This window comes from Macaca mulatta, chromosome 6 (assembly GCF_049350105.2).
Source record: "Macaca mulatta isolate MMU2019108-1 chromosome 6, T2T-MMU8v2.0, whole genome shotgun sequence".
In the NCBI taxonomy this organism is placed as follows: Eukaryota; Metazoa; Chordata; class Mammalia; order Primates; family Cercopithecidae; genus Macaca; species Macaca mulatta.
Genome location: NC_133411.1, coordinates 129,812,002 through 129,832,422, shown reverse-complemented (window position 1 = coordinate 129,832,422; position 20,421 = coordinate 129,812,002). Strand labels below are relative to the sequence as shown.

The following is a 20,421-nucleotide window of genomic DNA, read 5'->3' as shown; positions in this document are numbered from 1 at the left end:
GGAAGTGACAGTGCAAATATTAGAAGTTCACTGAGAAGTAATCAGTAAGAACTGACTTCCCCCCTCTTCCAACCAATATAGGGTGAAGGATTGAATGCGAAAAATTTTCAAGCAATTGACAACAATGCTATTATCTCAGGATGGCTCTGAGGCTATACACAAGATGGCGAACACTCTCTGTCTGGAAAAAGCAACATTCGTCCTAAGACTGTTCATTGCTGCAATGTTTCTCTGTTCATTCAGTTTTTGTTTTTTGTTTTCTTTTGTCTACATATTTTGAAATGATGTGTAATTCTGGCTAGAAGTACCTCATCTCTCTATACTTTAATCTTCCCAAATGGTAAATCAGTTTATAATTTACTGGTTTAATTGCTTAATATTAATTTTGTTGGTCTCACATCTGGGAACAGTTTATTTCCATAGTGAAACAAGATGAGTTGGTTTGGTGTTTATGTTTTGTTGGCTTCTTGTTTAGTACTTTCCATCTATTTATTTTATATTCATGGTAGTTTCTGAGTGAAGAGATTTAAGGCTGTGGCTGTTTTTACCCCCAAGGCTCTGCTCATGGCTGTCAGATAGAGGAAGATGATTTTACGCAGACTGTATCAGAGATCATTTGTGTTCCAAGGCTGAGAGATTTGCTGCTCTGAGATGGTCAGGCTTCTGGTTACTTTAGAATTAGATCTGTCCTCAAGAAGTCATAAAGATGAAGCTGAAGTGAGAAAAACGAATTGACATGCCCCCAAGTAAAGGTATTCCTTCCAATCTGAAGGAGCTGTCAGAAGAAGGAAAACAAAATACAAATATGGTCAGTTTAAACAGTAAATATGGTTTAACAAAAACACATAAAAATTATTAAAAATGAAGCAATCCTCTGTTAATAATAAAAATAATTTTTGATTATTTACATTGTCAAGCATTTTATTTTAAATGTCTAAACATTTTAAATAAATATTTAAATATTTAAATAAATATTAAAACATTTAAATTGTATATATTATTTTATAAGTTAGTCATCAAAATTTAAGTACAGTAGTATGATTATACCTAAATTAAAAGATCTTCCCTTATTCCTAACAGTGCTTAGAACTTCAGATAAATTTGACATTAAGTATAATAAATTTTCAATATAGTTAAGAAACACTTTTCCATTAAGGTAGATCTTTCATTTGAAATAATAACCACAAAGTGTAATTTCACAACACTTTATAATATAAGAGTGATGTAATTTTTATTGCAATCTATATAGTTTAAACTTATTACCAGATTAGAAAAGGGATATTTTTCCTTGATACAGCAGATAATTAGCCATAGAATTAATCTTTCTTCACTTTAGGAATATCTGTAATACTTTTAAAACAGTACATTAAAATAAATTACATCCATATCTCTAATTAATGCATTTTTTTTGGAAAACAAAAAGAAATGCCACAGTTATCACCCTGACAAGCCAACATCAGACATGTTTAGCGCCACTTAATATGGAGTGCATCTGTGGTCTTCTATTTAAGTTAGAATGTAATAAAGAATATTTATGCTTACACTCACAACAATAGGTTCAGAATGCTATTACTATAAACCCAGTATAATGATTAATTGATTTAGAAATTATTAGAAAAGTTAGAGACAGAGGAATGCCTTTAAGTGTATTTTTTAAAATCTTAACGTCCATCTGAGAAACCCCTGTTTTAACCCTTTCATTTGGGGTTAGGCAAACCCCCAAAGAGAATGTGGTTTTCTCCCATATAGCCACACGAACATACATATAGGCAGCAGAGTAAATAATTTAGTCATTCTGTGACAAAATTATTAGTCAGTATTCTATTAGATTAATAAGTGATAATTTTCATTATGTTACCCAACTACCATGACAATGTTTTAGTACTAAATGATCTAAATGAACAATCAAAAAGGAAAAAAAGTCAATAACTCCCTCTCCTGTCTCCAAGATTAAAACCAGAAAAATCACTGAACACAGGTCAATGAGACTCGAGGGCTTACTCTGAGTCATTACTAAAGGTGTTCATGAAAGACAGAGAAGCAGTAAAAAACAATCTTCTTCATGGAGTTGCTTAAGAAGATGCAGGAACTTATCTGTACAGAAAAGTGGAAAAGCCTGGATGGAACTGGCCTAAACTTTATACAATCCCAACAGCATTGCTTGCCTCTATTTGTGCCATTTTTGTATCATCTAGAAATATAAGTCTCTATGTATTTAAAGGAAACCAGCGCTCAAGCAGTTATTAGTGAACAAGCAGTAGTCCTACAATAATATTTTTGTTTTAGTATTAAATAAAAACAGTATGAAAAGCACACAAAGCCGACTTTCCACAAATGTGTGGGTACATAATTCACATATTTGAAACGATAATTAAATGTGACAATTATATATATATATATATATATATATATATATTTTTTTTTTTTTTTTTTTTTTTTTTTTTTTGAGACGGAGTCTTGCTCTGTCACCCAGGCTGGAGTGCAGTGGCCGGATCTCAGCTCACTGCAAGCTCCGCCTCCCGGGTTTACGCCATTCTCCTGCCTCAGCCTCCCGAGTAGCTGGGACTACAGGCGCCCGCCACCGCGCCCGGCTAGTTTTTTGTATTTTTAGTAGAGACGGGGTTTCACCGTGTTAGCCAGGATGGTCTCGATCTCCTGACCTCGTGATCCGCCCGCCTCGGCCTCCCAAAGTGCTGGGATTACAGGCTTGAGCCACCGCGCCCGGCCTGACAATTATATTTTTAATGGCTATGTAACATGGGAGTCTTCAGCAGCCTTTGATAAGCTGCTACAGTTTATTAAAACTTCAATCTATTATTTGCATGTTTATTTGTTTAAAAATGTTGATTCATCACCTATTGTATACTACTCTAGAATCCATGGATACAAAAAAACTTATTTCTTGCTCTCCAAGGAGATTAGTATCTGAAGGTTAAAAAAGCAAACATTCATAGTAAAAAATTGGTGCCACGACATACATAAATATAATATTTTAAAATGAACATGGGAGTAGTGAGCCTACAAAAGGTGGCATTTGAATGGAAATTTAAGGGATAGGTTGCAATTTTCAAAAATAATAAAATGTTATTAGTTATGAATAAGAGTATTTCAAGCAGAGGGACAAGCATGGTCAAAGGCATAGAAGCAAGAGAGAGAGAGTGATACCTTCAATATTGTATAGCATAAAACTACAAAGAGAAAAGACATGTTTCTGAAGAGCTTGACAGAGGACAAGGTGTCCTTTTACACTATGTAAAACTAGATATTTATGCTAATGGCAATGGAAAATGTTGAAAACTTTTGATGAGGAGCGTGCCTGGAAGAAGTGTGGAAAGTACAATGAGGAGGAGGGAAGTACTTACGCTCCATATTTTCAGTAAAGACATGGCGAAGACACCGGCTGAAAGCAATAACTATGACTACAGTTGCAGATGCTTTCTTAACGGTAAATTGAAGTGAGTAAACTAACCCATTCCTTCTTACTAAATTAAGAGAGCATTTTATTCAATTACCATACATTCAAGAGGTGAGCAAACATTATTATAGGCTTTTCCTGTTCCACCAAATTTTTAGGTATCTTATGCAAGCGGATATTTGCTTCTCAACCCTCAGTGGCCATACGTTACAAGTAGAAAACAAAAATCATCTAACCAGTAGAAGTCTATATCTACTGATTAGATTCTAAGATTGGATATTAAAGGAACGTATTTAAATATCACTGAATTTTGAAAATTTGTTACATATATCCAGGCTTCTTACTGGATGGTATGAGATACCACATTTGATCCATTATCTGAGGCCCACTAAACAAAGCCTCAAATAGCTTTTCATGTATAATTTTGCCTATTTAATAATTGTATGAACTTCCATTATTATTGGTTATAAAATACACAAATTTTGAAACCTCCACATTCTTTTTTGCACGTTTACTTCAAATATAGAGACGTAATATACTGTCACTGTTACACAAGTTAAATAAGTCTATTCCTCATCGAAATAATAAAAAATAAATGACAAACAGAAAGACCTTGCACAATCAAAAATGAATTCAGGCACCCTCCATGGAAATGCCTTCCGACCCATTCTTCATGTCAACGGGTTAATTGCTCTATTATGTTTGAAATGACTTGGCTTAAAACCATATAAGATTTACTCACTTTTTGGATGGAATAGGTCAAAGTTTTCAAGCACTTCAAGGGTCATTTTCTCATTCTTGTAAACGTTTCAAGGCCCAAATGTAATATGCAAAATGTGAATGATGCTAGATAATTTTTAGTCTTGAATCACTGAAACGTCAAGTTAATTAATTTATATAAGTAACATTTTAAGTGACTGAGAATATTTCTATGCAGTAAGGGCAGTATGATTTAAAAATGCCAAAGACAGCAAGCAAAGCTAAGGAAATGCTGAAAATAATACAAAAAATTTTTCTAAACAGACATGTCTCATAATTATATATTTATTTGGATTTTGGTAAAATTTTTATAATTTTCTTCTTTATAATCTGTATTTACACATTTTAATTACATACATTTTTGTATATTAGTTATAGCCTTTTAAATATATTTTATAAAATATATATACATAATTTAAAATATTTAATATATATTATAAATATACAATTTTAAATATTTTAAACTATAGGACAATGTGTCTGTCATGTGTCTGTTGGATTATAAGAAGTAGTAACTGTTAAGAGACCAAAATCATGTTAAAGAAAATCTGTCTTATTTCGCCTGACTGTTAAAATCAGCCCTCCCAAACCAGATACAGTTTATCCATCCTGATTTATTCTTATTATAGGCAATGTTGCCTAGTAATATGACTGACAATCTACCAGGATCTGGTTTCCATGGAAATAACAGTTGAACGTTAACCCAGGGTAATTTTTATGATTATGGAAAAGAAGAATATGTTTTGCTATCCCTCTATTCATATTAAGAAACAGAAATATTTGGGAATTTAGATACCAAATAGACAGTATTTTCTGACTCATAAAACAACAAAATTCAAGATAACAGGTATGCATTTAACTCAAGAAACCAAAAATAAATAAATAAATAACAAAATCTTCCATAAACTATAAAATACTAATGAAAATTTAAAAATTAATAAAAACTAGCAAAGCTACAAAAAATGAAAAACCTGATTTTTAAAATCATCTTTTATTTTGAAAAGAATGACTAAAATATATATATTGCTATGGAAGAATAAGAAGAAAAACATAAAGAAAAAGCAAATGGATAACTTTAGAAATCAGGGAAAAAGAGCATTTAAGAGACTTCTAGGCCAGGCACAGTAGCTCACATCTGTAATCTCAACACTTTCGGAGGCCGAGGCGGGCGGATCACAAGGTCAGGAGCTCGAAACCAGTCTGGCTAATATGGTAAAACCCCGCCTATGTTAAAAATACAAAAATTAGCCGGGCGTGGTAGCAGGCGCCTGTAGTCCCTGCTACTCAGGAGGCTGAAGCAGGAGAATTGCTTGAACCTGGAAGGCCTAGGTTGCAGTGAGCCGAGATCGTGCCACTGCACTCCAGCCTGGGTGACAAAGAGAGACTCTGTCTCAAAAAAAAAAAAAAAAAAAAAAAACAGAAAAACAAAAAAACACACAGAGAGAGACGTCTATGTGTACAAGTAAATCAAATAATCTGGTAGAAAAAGATAAATTACTAACTTTGCCTTAGGGAACATTTAAACAATCAATAGCAAGAAAAGAAAATAAAAGGCAGTCAAAGCTTTCCCACTGAAATAAGGCATCATGATGAGATGAGCTTTCTTGACTCTGGGCATTCTTGTAATTGGTCACGTTCTTTGCTTATGGGCTGTTATAATAGATACTGATTCCTATTCGGGACCTAAGTGTAAGTCAGGATAACTCTCATACTTACAGTCTTCATCTTTCACACTTGACACTTCGCAGAGTTAGAAAAAGGTTGTAGCCCTAGACACTTGTCAAAACTCTCATGAAAAAAAAAAAAATAATAATAACCAATACTGCACTACTGGCAAGCTTTGCTTATGATATCTGTATTCTTCTAATGAAGCCATTAGCAAGTGTGGCCTACTGTAGTCATGTGAGATTGCTCAGTTGAGCCTACAACTACTGGATGTTATACATAGGGAGAGATTCCTTTTATTTGCACTTATCAAAATGTTACTGGTTTCCTCTAATAGCAGAGGGTGGTCAGGGGAGGTGTGGAGTAGCCTGTGTAGCGCCTGCAACTAGTTACATAGTTTAAAGATATACCTAGGGCGGGCGCGGTTGCTCACCTCTGTAATCCCAGCAGTTTGGGAGGCCGAGGCAGGCGGATCACCAGGTCAGGAGATCGAGACCATCCTGGCTAACATGGTGAAACCCCATCTCGACTAAAAATACAAAAAATTAGCTGAGCGTGGTGGCGGGCGCCTGTAGTCCCACCTACAGGCTGGCTGAGGCAGGAGAATGGCGTGAACCCGGGAGGCGGAGCTTGCATTGAACTGAGATCGGGCCACTGCACTCCAGCCTGGGTGACTCAGCGAGACTCTGTCTCAAAAATAAATAAATAAATAAATAAAAATAAAAATACACCTAACACCTGAGAACCATCAGGATGGTGCCATGGATACTCCTGTCTGGTCATAATGAGCCTATGATTTTTTGATTCTCAGAGAAGAGAGAATTTTGAATACGATGTTAAATGTCATTCTTCTAGGAAGAATTAGCAAAAGTATAAAATGTGCTATATTAGAGAGAGTTGAGCAAAATTTCCTTGAGACCTGGGAAAAATTTCAAAGAGCTTTCATGGATAAAAATTATATTTAACCTAGCTCTTAAGACAGTTATTTCTTCTTTAAGAAATGTCTACTCAGATCTCTTCCCCTTTTTTAATCAGAATTTTTTTTTTTTTTTTTTTTTTTTTTTTTGCTATTGAGTTTTTTGAGTTCCTAACGTATTCTGGTTATTGAGTTCCTCATAGATTATTGTGAGTTGAATAGTTTGCAGATATTTTCTCCCATTCTATAGGTTGTCTCTTTGCCAACAGGCATATACAAAATATGCTCATTATCAGAGAAATGCAAATCAAAACCACAATGAGGTATCATTTCACTCCATTTAAAAATGGCTTTTATAAAATAGAGAAAATAACAAATGCTGGCAAAGATGTGGATAAAGTAAAGCTCATACACTGTTGGTAGGAATGTAAATTGGTGTAGCCATTATGAAAAATAGTATGAAGAATCCTCAAAAAACTAAAAGTAGAACTACCACAAGATCCAGCAATTCCATTGCTGGGTATATAGATCCAAAAGAAAGAAATTCAGTATATTAAGAGATATCTGTACTCCCATGTTTATTGCAGCACTACTCACAATAGCCAATATATGAAATAAGTATGTGTCCATTAACCAACAAATGGATAAGAAAAACTGGAACATATACAAAATGAAATATTATTCAGCCATAAAGTAGAAGGATATCCTTCGTAATTACATGGATGGAACTGCAGGGCATTATGTCAAATGAAATAATGTCTTCCAGCCATTGGAAGACAAAAACATATGTTCTTGTTCATAGGTGGGAGCTTAAAAAATTATCTTATGAAGGTGGAAAGTAGAATGATGATTACCAGAGGCCGGTACGGGTAGTGGGAATGGGGGGGAAAAAGGGGTTGGTAAATGGGTACAAAAATTCACTTAGGTTGTAAGAATAAGATCTAGTGTTTGGTAGCACAGTAGAGTGACTATAGTTAACAATAATTTATTGTATATTTCCAAATAACTAGAGTGGGTTTGGAATGTTCCCAACACAAAAAAATGATAAATGTTTTAGGTGATGGGAGTCCAGATACCATAATTAGAGCATAACATATTGTACACTTATATAAAAATATTTCATATACCACTTAAATACATACAACTATTATGTACTCGTAAAAATTAAAACAATTAAAAATTTTAAAAAATACAGGTAGGCAGCATATTACCAGTTTGAAAAAAGAGTGTTGAGGGAAGCATTCTAGGTAGACAGAGAAAATGACTTCAGTGCAGTTTTTAAAACGTGATGCCGTTTTACCCATCTAGCACGTTCTACATTCTGCCTGTGTATCAGTTCTAAGTTTTGAGAAGTTTGTTTTGGTTATTATATGGATATATATAGAATTAAACACCTATGATTAAATTAGAAAAAGTCATTTATGGATGTACTTCATTGTAGTCTTTAAGTCTGATTAAATAGCTACTTTAGAAAAACCTTTCATTTCATGCTTCGCAAACTATGAATACTGAGTAAATCACATTGAAAATGATTATTGTAATGTGAAGAAAATATTACTAATTCTATCATTGTGGTTCTAAGTTAACACAAATAATTATTTCTTATGAATTATATATGACATTTTCTAAAATGCAACTGTAATTCTCTGATGGCTGCACCTGTTTTCCTGAGTCTGAGAGCAGTGCAAGCACTGCCTAAGGAATCTGTACATCCACCAGCAAGACATACTGCATGAACTTTGAGTAAGTGCTTCTCACATTGAGAATATTTAGTAAGTGTGCATCTGCCTGACAAGCAACAACTTAGAGAGATGACAATTTAAATCTTTAAGATTAGATGGCCATTTTCTAAAGTAAGCACCTGATACCCTGAAATATCATGCACTTCAGAATTGCCCTTCTCATCTGAACTGGTGGGTTCAGACAGTTATATTCATTAACATTAGTTCCAAATTACCAGGACCAGCCACAAAATTTGCAGGGCCCAAAGAAAATAAAATTCAGGGCTCTGTTTGAAAAAGCAGGATAGAAGCTTTTTCTTTCTCATCCAGTCTCTCTAGATTTACCACTTAATGCCTGTTCCACTGGACACAGGGATGCTTACAGAGTGAACACAGACCTTCACAATCCCTGGAGCCCTGCCTTTTAACTCATGACAGCAGTAGTTTGGTCCCCACTGAGACAGAGGGAAGCAGCATATGGGAGGGAAAATAGGTAACTAGGAACTCATCCAGGGACATGTGGAACCACGCTCAAGGGGAAGTGCTGAGTTCCTAGTCATGCATCATTGTCCCATCGGGCTTCACTTTTAAAACACAAATTCAAAGAAAAAACAATTAAAATCATCAAGATGGTGACTGTAGACCTTAATAAAAACCCAAGTGCCATGGGGTCCAGTTATGAAGGTGGGGTGTGTGTATGGAGGGATTGTGGTTTTGGAGGGGGGTACTTCTGAACACTGAGCACAGGGGCCTGTACAAATGTACTGGTCACATACTTATGAAGCTGATCCTGCAAGTCTGTCCCAAATAGACGATTTAATCTGTCCACTCCAAACTCTTACATTAAGGTCCAAAATAACACCAACCACACATTCACTTTAGGTTGGTATTATGCTTTATTGTGGGTGTTTTTTCATTCAAGAGTCACTACAGAAGAACAATGCGCATGAAAGAAAAGTGGTAACATGAACAATAGTAGAAAGAATGCCCTGAACTGTTTATATGCTAAATCAATATTTTTATTAGTAAATTACAAATACCCACTTGTTAAAGTTGTTACCATTTTATCTAGAAAAATAGAATTTTTATCAATTCCTGAAACCTTTTCCCTTTAAAATAAGGACATAATTTGTAAGGTCTATCTACAATATATAAATACTTGAAAAACGAATTTGGTGAAATTCCCTAAGAAAATTAGCTATAGATATTAATGAAGATATAGAAGCTCTGTTGTCCATGAAACATCAGCATGCACACAAGAAAAAAAACTGCTTTTATTACTATCTGAAATTGTATCTTTTTTTTCACATATGTACGTTGATGGGGTTGAGAATATGCTACTCCAAAATATGGCTCCTTGGCATACTGGGTATTTTAAGCTTAAGAAATTTGAGAAAACCACAGAGGCAGGAAGGTGTCTCTGACCTTCCCTGATCTCCCTGAAGCAGATGATAAAATCCTTACGTGCGGGATGCCTCCCATACCCCTTTCAGAGGAAAGGGGCACTTACCTCTGAAGAACAAAGCATCACAGTGAAGAATCTGAATAGACTTTGCTCTGTTTCCTCTAGTTAATTACCACTAGATCATATTTGTTTATTCACTCATGCGTCTCCAAAAGCATTCCCATTTTCATCAAAACTAGCATAAAAAATACCCAGGTCTACCGATTTCTTCTGGTCTTTATTTCTTTATAAGTGCTTCTATGTCACATAAAATTTATATTTTATAAATTTGTATGTTTTTATCTTGTTAATCTTGTTAAACGTCTTTTGTTTCAGGAGCTTCAGCCATGAATCTAAGAAAGGGGATAGAAAAGAATATTTTCCTCTCTATGATATGCCCATGTAGAATATCATCAGTTTGAAAAAAAAAAAAAAAAGTCATTTTGTCAATTTAATTCAGTTGAAATAAATGTTAACATAACATTTAATAATTATGGAAATGATAGATAGATAGGTAGGTAGATAGATAGATAGATAGATAGATAGATAGATAGATAGATAGATAGATAATTTTTGAGATCTTGCTCTGTCACCCAGGCTGGAGCGCAGCGCAACTTCCGCCTTCCGGGTTCAAGCGATTCTCCTGCCTCAGCCTCCTGAGTAGCTGGGATTACAGGCGCCCGCCACCACGCCCGACTAATTTTTGTATTTTTAGTAGAGATGGGGTTTCACCATGTTGGTCAGGATGCTCTCGATCTCCTGACCTCGTGATCCCCCTGCCTCAGCTTTCCAGAGCTCTGCGATTACAGGTTTGAGCCCGCCCGGCTGGAAATTATATTTTATGAAGGATGTCATTAAGATTACTACAATGTGGTAACTTTTTAAGATATGTGTATTGTAAAAAAAAGTTAAAAAGCTTATTTTAGAAGCCTAGATCAGACTTAATTTGGGATATTTTGTCAGCCTTTTGGAAAAATTGTAATACCATTATATACATTTTAGGATTAAATATTAAAGTCAAATTCTAGCACAGAAAAGAAGTAAATGATGTAAAATGAAAATGTTTTTACGTCTTTTAGATCCAAGTTGAAAATATTATCATGAAAAATGTTTTCTAGAAATCCCTTTCTACTGCCTGTTATGGGCACAAATAAGCAATTAAATTAGTTAAGACTACCACCAGCTTCTTATAATTAAGTGTAAATTCCAATGACTTACACAATACTCCTTCTATGGGAATTAAGCAATATTAATTAAATCATTTATTTATTTATTTACATTATGTGTAATTCTATAGTATATCCTTAGTTATAGGCTAACATTGAACTTTTTGTATAAATTAGAAAATACTGATGAACTCTAAAACAGTGCCTGGTAGGATGTGATGTTTTTGGAGTCTGGAGCTCATAATTAAGTTCCATCCCACAGTAGGTCTAAGAATCTGTACAAGATAGCTTTTGAGACTCAGTTTTCCTTTCTGTAAACAACAACAACGAAGAGAATAGACATTAATATCTACCTCCCAAGGTTGGTGACAAAAGTAAATGAGAGCACAGGTACAAATGAATTTGCAATGTTCATTTATTTCCCCTTTATAAAGAGACATAAACAGTCAACAGATATAAATTTTTGTAGATAACTCCACAGGAATGCTGAACAAGCTACCCAAGAGCTTGATTCTTGAAAGGGACCCAAGGCTACTTGGCACACCTCGATAGGAGAGCCGTCATACACCCTGAGTCCAATCTCTGACAACTGAAGGAGGTCGCAGTGGCAGATATGCCAAGAAATGAAACTAGAATCAAACGAACTCTCTTGCTTTCTCCTTTGCTGTTATTAAGAATATCAGCATGTGCCATTTTTGCAATCAAAGAGTTGTAAATACCCTCTACTATTTAATTATTTTAGGATAATATAATACAGAGCATAGAAAGTACTAAAGTATAAATGCTAAAAGACCCAATTTAGAAAGTCACCAGAATACTGTGTCATGTTCCACGAACACGGAAAAGCACACGAAATGCGAACATTTACTGCATCATTTGAGGAAGTGGGGGATTCAGCGATATAAAACAAGGATGTTTTTTCCAGCTCCCCTTGATCCTCACTAATGGTGTTCAGAGGATAGTTTTTTTGTGTTTTTTTGTTATTTTTTTTTAAAAGCTCTGCTTTCAGAATGTTTCCATCAACCTAAGCTAAGAAGTAATTTTATTCATGATAATGATTGTGAACTGTTTTCTCTAAAGCCAAAAATGTTTTTGAAAACTCCTTCATCCTAAATCCCTGTTTTCCTGCTCCTCCTTTTAATTTCCTTTTTATTCACTGATGTGCTGCTTACAGAAACTGTTGCAGCCAGATTGGAGAGTGCTGTGAAATGAATGGCTGTGATATTTTTCCCTCCTTCTGGCAAAACTTCTTTGTGTAACTGCATTAAACCCTGCGGAATCTAATGTTAACATGTGCACATTTTACTGAGTTCTATTGGAAATGAGGCATGCTGGAAGAATGACATTATTTTTTCATGGTGGAACGAGAGTACCTTCAATCAGAATAGAATTAAAATGCTAACATTTCTCCCTCCTCCTTGTTTAAACATTCTTGGCAAACCATTTCATTTCCATTTTTAATTTATTACTTGAAACAAGTGATAACAATACTTCCCTCTCTAATATCCACTGATGCTTTTCAACCATTAAATGCATTAGACAAGCAATCAAATGCTGCTTTCATCTTTATGAAACAGCATTTCTTTTTTTCCTCTGGCTTTCAAATAGATGACAAAATGCCTTCCGTGAATCAGCAAGTTGGATTTTGTGGGTTGAAATTTTATGAACTTAATCAGGTTAACTTTTCTCTCCTACCAAAACACAGGCAGGGTTAGAAGTCAAAAACAGTTTGACTTCAGCCATTACTAATCTGCTGAACACAATCACCTTAAATTCTGGAAAAGGAATCTGGGATTTTCCTCTGTTATTAAGGTCACTGAAGCTACTGGACTTGGGAAAACATCTAGTTGTCTATGTAAGAGGGCGTCTCTATTCTCCACTTCCTTTTTTAAAACATTGTACTCAAAAGACATTAGAAATAAAGCAAAATAAAATATATTCAACTTAAATTTTATTTTTCTTCTCAAATGTTTTTCTCTTTAGGCAAACATGAATAATGTAAGATTAAGGATAGGAAAAATGTCTTGCTCCAGCTACAATTGAATGGTGTTTCTGGAAAGCTCTTGAAAGCACAACATTAATAAAACCTCTTAAAATGGTTCAGTTTTACTTGAGCAAAATAAGACGTCCTACAAGTTTAATTGGCAGGTATCTATGATATTTTTTACTTAACCTGAGAATGGGTCAGTTCCTTACCACCTGTCTTTTTCTTAACCCCTATTATTCTTGTAAATTAGACAAATAACTGAATGATCAGCAGTCTTTTTTGCCATTAAACTTACAATCAATTTTAGGTTTTAGGTATCTTAACATTGCCAGGATATTTCCCAAATAGTATCTAATAACATAGTGTTTTATGTCCAAAAGAAGTAAACTACACTGTCGAAGGGCTACTATCATACTATGTTCAGAATTAAATATAATAACTTCCATAATGGTGAAACCAAAAATAGTTTCAGTGTTTGGCTCTCAATGCATTTTTGGTTCAGATAGAGTCTAATAAAGTCAACTTAATAATTCCTCTTTTACTTCCATGAACAATATGCAAACAAATAGCACCTATGATTTCCACATTTTTTATTTTGCATTATCAATCAGCACTGATTTTAATAGATCCCCAGAATTCAGTGTGCTTCTGCATATATTGGATTCAGAGGAAAATAATAAGACACTGTGGTATGTATAATGAAATAAATCAGAAGGCCTCTTTTCAGTTCTGGCTTTTTCACTTCCTACTTATATGACTAGTCTAGATATTGAAATTTCCTGGTTCTCAGATTCTTATCTGTCAAATGTAGATTTGGATAATAAAATAGGGAGAAATGCTTCATAATAAACCATAAAGGATAAAACTAATGAGAATAGGGAAAAGTGAGCAAAAAGGAAGGAGCAGGTGGGGACTTAGGTGAAATTCAAGTCTTGTCTGATAGCTCAAAATTGCTAAAAAATACCAAATTTAGGCCAAAAATATTTTTAAGTCTAAAATAAAATATACAAAATAAAACACAATAGCAATTTTAAATTTGTATTACTTTTGAGAAAAATTTAAACAATATGCGTATTTAACCTCTTATTGATAAATGTTAACAAGCACAGTGTTCAACATATAGATGGTACTCAATAAGTAGGTTGAATAAATATATTGAAAAATAAAACTCATTTGGTTATTTTCATTGCCTTAAAGTTATTATACTTGATGAGATGTTAAAAATTATTTACATCAAGTCTGAACATTTCTATTTGCCCTGGTGTTAACCTCTATTAATTTCTATTTACATGAGAACCAAGAGCTTGGGGACCAAGCTGTGGTAATAGAAGGTGTTTTCGTTGTTTTTGTTGTTGTTGTTTGTTCATTTGTTTTTATCAACACCAAATTGCCTCCAGCCCTCTAGGATTCCTGAATTTAATTCAGATCACATAATATCTTAAACAAAATTTTGGATAGTGTTGCTTTGTTTATACAATTTAAGTCTGTAAACCCCTACGTTCTACAACCCCTACTACTGCATAAAAGTTTCATCAACAATAATAAGAATTATGGTCAGAATAAAAACAGAGCAATACTTTTTAGAATATTGATACTTATGTATTTTATAATTCATTATTAATTTTGATCCTAGTCTGCAAATTGTGATATGAGAGAGACTTTAACAAAAATAGCAATGAAGTACAAATGCAAATATAATCTATGAGAAATTTAAATAATATCTGTTATCTCTATGTATTGAAATAAATGATTTTAAATCTCAAATTCTTTTATTTAGGTGATATCATATTCTATACATGAAACAGGAAATCATGTAAATTCCTCAAACTATTTTGGAACTTTATTTATCTATGCTCTTAATAACAGTCATTTCAAAAACTAACATCCAAGCTCTAATTTTTAGAGCTCATATTGAACTGTTTCACTTAACTCCTCCCATGAATTCATGGATTTTCTATTACTTAGCATTAAGCAAAGTCTAGAATTTCCGTAGTGTTGTCTAATCCAGTTACAGAAATATTTATTGAAAATGTACATATGTGCCAAGAACTGCCCAAAGCACTTGAAAACCAAAGATGAAAAGATGTTAAAGTACCAAATGATTTTTGAGCAGAAATATAAGAACGATGAACTCTACTTCAGGGAACTGGAAAATACTTTGAAGCCCAGCTTCCTTATGAAGGCTGAATAGAATTTCAACAAGGGAGGGAAAATCACCGAGGCATAACAGGAACAGAGTAAAAAGTACATATCCGATGATGGCGAGAAATCAATGTAGTTAGCCCCCAGACTCCAGTGGGAGCAGCTACAGTGGGAGACAAGGCCCCAGAGGGAGCTTAGACCTGCATTTATAAGATCCTGATTGCCCTGCTGTAGTTAGGATATTACCATGTAACAGCAGGAAGACAGATCTTTAGTGTTTTTATCTGGAAAGCAAGCTGGTTAGATTTATAGTTTAGGCCAGGCATGGTGACTCACGCCTGTAATCCCAGCACTTTGGGAGACCAGGGTAGGTGGATCACCTGAGGTCAGGAGTTCGAGACCAACCTGGATAACATGGTGAAACCCTGTCTCTACTAAAAATACAAAAAAAAAAAAAAAAAAAAATTAGTCAGGCGTTCTGGCAGGTGCCTGTAATCCCAGCTACTCAGGAGGCTGAGGCAGGAGAATTGCTTGAACCTGAGAGGTGGAGGTTGCAGTGAGCCGAGAACGTGCCATTGTACTCCAGCCTGGGTGACAAGAGTGAAACTCCATCTAAAAAAAAAAAAAAAAGTTATAGTTTAGAAAGATGTCTATCCAGTGGTGTAAAGAATGAAATGGAAATGAACAGAATCAGGAAGAGCAGGTTAGGAAACTATTAAGGCTATATTTCAACTAAAAGAAAATGAGATATTGAACTGAGAAAATGGCAGCAGGGGTAGAGACGAGGGGGTGGATTTGATTATTATATTTAGGGTGTAGAATGGACAACACATTCTACCATGTGTTTCTATTCAGAAAAATAACTGAAGTTACAAATGAGGAGGTGAGGAAGATTTCCTATTATTGTTTCTGGCCTAGTGACTTGGACTGACAGTAATGCCATTTCCCAAGATAGGAGAAGAGGACAAAGAGGAGGTTATGGAAAAATATCTGCTTAACTGTATAGTATATGCCTTAAATGAGTAAGGTTAGAGTACGTGTGGGAAAACAATGCCTGAAAGAGAAGCTTGGCTGAATGGAAGGAAGATAATGTGTGATTAATACAGTAAAACTCTTTGAGGTTGTAAATAAATTCAATGGCTGGTTTTTGAAGTCATAAATACCTTAAGAGACTCAGATGAAAGCTATAGACCTGATCTCTTATAAATATTCAGAGATATATATATATATATATACACACACACACACATACATAATATTTTGCTTATGACTGTAAGATGCCTATTCATGGACTCCCTTGCATTGCAGAGACCTTAGCTTAATTAAGAGCCCTTGGTTTAGGGTTTAGAGTTGGACAAGTTTAGTTGTAGAAAGGTATTATTTTAAAAATCACATACAGATTTAGAGGTATCTTTTTAGCACTAATAGGGAATGTTCTCCCTTCCAAGTAAATTCCTAAAGATCAGGGTTTTATAACTCAGCAGGATTGACAGTTGGGCTAAATAATCTTTTATTGGGGTTGAGAAGCAGAGACTGGCCTGTGAACTGTAGAATGATCAGTAGCATCTGGTGGCTTCTATCTGCACTTTGTCAAATTTCTCCTAGAAGTTAAAATTGCCCCCGTTTGAGAAGTCTTACTACAGAGAATAATGTTTATACATATAAAACTCCAACATAAGAAATCAAGTTAGGTATTATTTTTCTGAAGAAAAAAAATCATGAGAAAATTTTCTAGAACAGAACTACAAAGTGAGTAAGCAGATAAGGCCATAGTTGAGCTTTCCTGTTTTAGGGGGACAACACAATCTTTTCTCCTGTGTCCCTATACTGTTATAGAAATGAAACTTATACCTTCTGCAGAGGTAACTAAGAATTGTACGATTAAATCATGAAACCATAGCAGCTGCTTTTTATCTCTTTGCTTTCATCTTGTTTAGAAAAATTAATCTCCTCTTTAAGAAATTACTCAACCTTAAGAAATTGAGAAACTGATATTTTCATAGCAACAGGAAATCTATCAACTCAAAAATAAATAAAATATTATAAAAGCTAGTTAGTAATTAAATATACTACCATCTGCAGTGTGACTTTGTGTTCTTATAAACACATTAACTTTATCAAGTTTTGTAAGGGGTAATCTGCAAGCTATGGAATATCAAGTACAAAAATATGTTAATACCCACACATAGAGATGCTTATGCAACATGAAGTCTGTTTACATCTTTTTGCCATTTCTGCCTTGCTCCACAAAACAATGCATTTAGTCTGCCTTTATCATAATTTATATTTCTTTGTACTTCATATTTTTCAGTAAACTAGACATCTGTGTTTTGTTCCCTGTACTCATTTCCTTGACTTCTGATAATATTCCCCATCTTTATTCTAGGGGACATTCCCACTCCAAGTCTTAGCTCACATGATTCTGACAGTCTGGCAGAGAGATAGCCATTTTTCCTTCAAAAAAAAATGTAACACCTAATTTTTAGTTAAGTAGCTGACCATGTAAAATAAATTCTAACTTGAAGTTAGGTGTGCCTGTGTGACAAAGTTGGAAAAGGAAAGAAATGAAAAAGCAGCTTCTGGAAACCTTTTGCAAAGAAAGCTAGACCCATATCTGTGGCCAACAATTTTCTTCCATTACTCTGACTACTGGCTAGAATGTTGATTTGATGGCTGTAGCTCTGGCTGCCATTTTGAACCATTAGTATGAACTTACTATGTCAAGAATGGCCAAGAGGAACATTTAAAACAAATTTAGTCCTTATGGACTTTACAGACCAGACTTGCCATATAAGCCATCATCTGCCTCAAGACTTGTATGTAAGAAATACACTTGTACCTTATTGTTTTCAAGTCGCGGTGATTGGGGACTCTTATACACATGGGAACCTAATTTTAATGACACTAATAGAAATTTTAACTGACACTAGTAAGAATCTTAACTGATACTAGTAAGAATCCATTCTCAAGTCAGTTTGGAGCCTGTGATCAAAGTCAAAGCCACACACAGATGACATTGCTTTGTTTCAGAAGTAGACATCTGCTATAGCAACATCTATATAATATAGCATACTTACAACTACCTCAAGACTATTGTTCTTCCAGAAAAATTTGGGTGAAAGAGGTACAAAGATGATGTGAATCAAGAGTCCACAATATCTAGTATATTTTGGCTTAAATGTAAAAATTCATATGAGCTTCAGATAAAGTAAAATCTCCATGTGAAAAGTGTATATGGTTTGAAGGTATGGCACTGAACAGCCTCAGGGTTATGCTATTGAAACAAATTTTTAGAGAGCCATGGAAGATGTTTTGTGAGCATCGAAGACTGTAAATAAGATAGTCTGATGTGAACTTAACAAATTCTGGAATTCGTAGAAAACCACGGTATCTGGTGCCTAATTGTATCACACATTGTGTGACAAAGCATTATCCATCAATCTAAATAATAATCTTATATCCATTCCAAATAATAATCTTATATCCATTCCAATTAGCCCTTCTGGGTGGTTGACCAGTCTGTGAGAAAGAGAATAAAAAACTTAGTAGCTTTTAAAGTATGGCAGAATTGTTTAAAATACTAGTAATGCCAGGAAATACTGAGTTCATTAATAATACATAGGCTTTGCTTCAATAGTATATCACAAGTAACTGTTACTAATGGCCACAATCCCATTCAACCATTATTGAATTATGCATTCTATATGCCAGGTACTATTGTATATACTCCAGATACAGTAGTAAACAAAAGAGATTAAAGATTACAGATGATATTACATGGTAAAGTAAGCTAAGTCAAAATTTAGGAGGGTTTTGCAGTTTGAGTGAGGAGTAGAAGAGGCAGAAAAATGCTTCGCAGATGAGAAGAAACATCTTACCTTTTTGTAACAGTTAAAAAGGAAGAAGAAACAGGGCTTGCAATACTTCATGTTTTGAGTTTTCCATATTGCTTAAATTTGAAAAGATTCATTTACTTGTCAAATGTCAGAGATAGGATATGGCAGCTACATGATATCCCTATGCTTGTTTTTTAATGTTAACATATTTTTTAATCTTTGAATTAATACATGATTATTTAAAATCCTTAGAAAATAAGAACAGCTTAAAGAAAGGATACAATATCAATCTGACACTCAGAGGCATCCACTATTATAGCTTTCTTATATTTTATTCCAGTTTTTAAACATTTTTTTCTTATTTGATCTAATTTTCAATGCATATTTTATAACATAACAAAAATCACTGTAATATAATTATTTAATGGCTATATAATACTTCATATAATATAAAGTTATGTTTCTGGTCATTTTTAAAATTGAAGTATATATTTTCATAATATAAAATATACTAACAAATATCCTGGACATAGGATTTCAGCATTTAAGCAGCGCTGAGTTGGTATGGTTCATTATTAATCCCCTTCAGACTCAAGCGCTCTGAGTTGAGAGCTGGTGATTGTTGCTTCCCCTCCCTCATTCACCACTCTTGACATCCAGCTATCTCCTTTGCATAAAAGTTCAGTTATGAATAATAAAAATGACTTTATTATGGCTTCTCCCTTAGTGTCATATTCGCTGACAAGTTTTGAGATTGAATTAGGTTTCCATAGAGATGTCTCTCGATTGTATAGTGGTCTGTCCTGAAGCTCAAATCTCCTCACTCTACTAAAGGAAGGATGATATAAACTGCCAAAATCAAGACATTTGCTTTTGTGTATAAAATGCTGCATCATCTCTCAGGCTATTCTCTGGCTCATACCTGGTCATGGTCAGAACTACTGCAGTGTGTTTGGGTTGTTGCTAATGATTGTTGCATCATTTTGAGTATTTGTCCTCATTTTTAAGTAGAAAAATAGCTTTAAAAATCCTTTCTTTCAGCAGTCCATAACCAGAAAGCACATTTTTTTGCCTATAATCTTTAAAATGTTTAATACATATTTAAAGTATATCTAAAGATGGTTTATGTATTATCAGAAAGGATTTCTGTCCATTGGTTCATTCTTAACTTAGTCAACAAAAATACATCTAACTTATTTAATTTGAACCATGAACCACGCAAGATACCAGAAATACCAGAAATGAAGAAATGAATGTTTTATTATCTTATAATTAGAGAACTCCCAAATCCAATAACAAAGATAGACATTCAGATAAATAGAAAAGATGCAAGGTGTGTGTGTGTGAGAGAGAGAGAGAGTGTGTGTGTG

At 34.2% G+C, this 20,421-nt stretch overlaps 1 protein-coding gene across 1 annotated transcript in view; it reads right to left on the bottom strand.

The window, feature by feature from the left end:
• Positions 1-265: 265 nt before the first annotated feature.
• PRR16 (proline rich 16) overlaps positions 266-20,421 on the bottom strand; it is a 312,506-nt gene continuing 292,350 nt past the window's right edge. Inside the window, exon 3 of the transcript XR_001445490.3 lies at positions 266-775. The gene's annotated coding sequence lies outside the window, so the exon portion shown is untranslated. The remainder of the gene's footprint in view (positions 776-20,421) is intronic.